The sequence below is a fragment of the Sinocyclocheilus grahami genome, unplaced genomic scaffold (genome assembly GCF_001515645.1).
Source record: "Sinocyclocheilus grahami isolate Dianchi unplaced genomic scaffold, SAMN03320097.WGS_v1.1 scaffold2072.1, whole genome shotgun sequence".
NCBI classification, from domain to species: domain Eukaryota; kingdom Metazoa; phylum Chordata; class Actinopteri; order Cypriniformes; family Cyprinidae; genus Sinocyclocheilus; species Sinocyclocheilus grahami.
In genome coordinates, this window is record NW_015507251.1 from 1 (window position 1) to 1310 (window position 1310).

The window sequence follows — 1310 nt, forward strand, 5'->3', positions numbered from 1 at the left end:
GTGTGTGTGTGTGTGTGTGGTGTGTGTGAGAGAGAGAGGTTGTGTGTTTATTTTTTTCTCATAACGATTCGTCACATTTCCTATTATATATTTTATTACATTTTCATCAGTCACTCCTTAAAATAATAGAATTAGAAACTCGATTCCATTAAACTTGAATCTCGAATGTAAAACATCCGGACATTTTACAATAATGAGAATGAGATGATTGCAGCGTAATGAGAATGTAAAACTAGTTAATTATCAAAAGCATTAATAACTTCTTCACTGAATTCATCTTCATCCTCGATTATTAAATCTTCAGCTGAAACATTAGGATCTCCGTTTGGCCCAGACATCTCTAAAACAGTCTCTATAAACATACAAATTAAAATAAAATAATTATAACTCATATAATATGCACTGTCTATATATATATATATACTACGCATATGTGTAATAATACAGAAAATATGCGACTGAACGTGAAAGGTGATTAAATGAGACGAACAGCTTGAGCGTCCAATCACGCGCCTCATCACAATTATAAACCCCCTTCTGTCTCAACTCCAAATATTTGATTATTATAAATATTTATGATTTAAGATTCAACATGTCAATTTGTGACGACTTTAAAATCTCTTATGACTTCGCAGCTTTAATAATTATAATTTCAGGCATTTCGCCGGACAGCCTTTGGTCAGCGTCGTGTTTATATGACGTCACGTTGTGGTCTTATTTGAAACGTCGCGCCGCGCAACATGTGCACCAAAACAGAGGCGTTTATGCTCTTAGTTTGAGGTTTAGTGTGTGTTTTTTCCCAGCGTTGTTGTAGTAATAATTCCAATAACAGGTAATATAACATCTCAGCTGCTGATATGCTCAGTGTGGGGAGAGAGAGTCTTTCCTCCTCGTGTCAGATGATGTGGAGCGTGTGTGTTGAGTCAGCTGTGGTTCTGTCAGTGTTTTGTCAGATCCGCTGCTCTGAACACTCACCAGACCCTGAGCGTGCAGGCCGAGTTCCACTACAGCCAGTATGAGCCTCACATAGTCAGCAGCACTAAACAGCCATGAGTACACTACATGACACTATACTATACTAGCTACACACTATACTACATGATAAACCATGCTACACACAACTCTGCACTACACTAGACTATACTATACTATACACTACACTTTACAATATACTACACTACACTACACACTATACTATACTAGCTACACAATACGCTACACACTATACTACACGATAAACCACGCTACACACAACTCTGCACTACACTAGACTATACTATACACTACACTTTACAATATGCTACGCTACA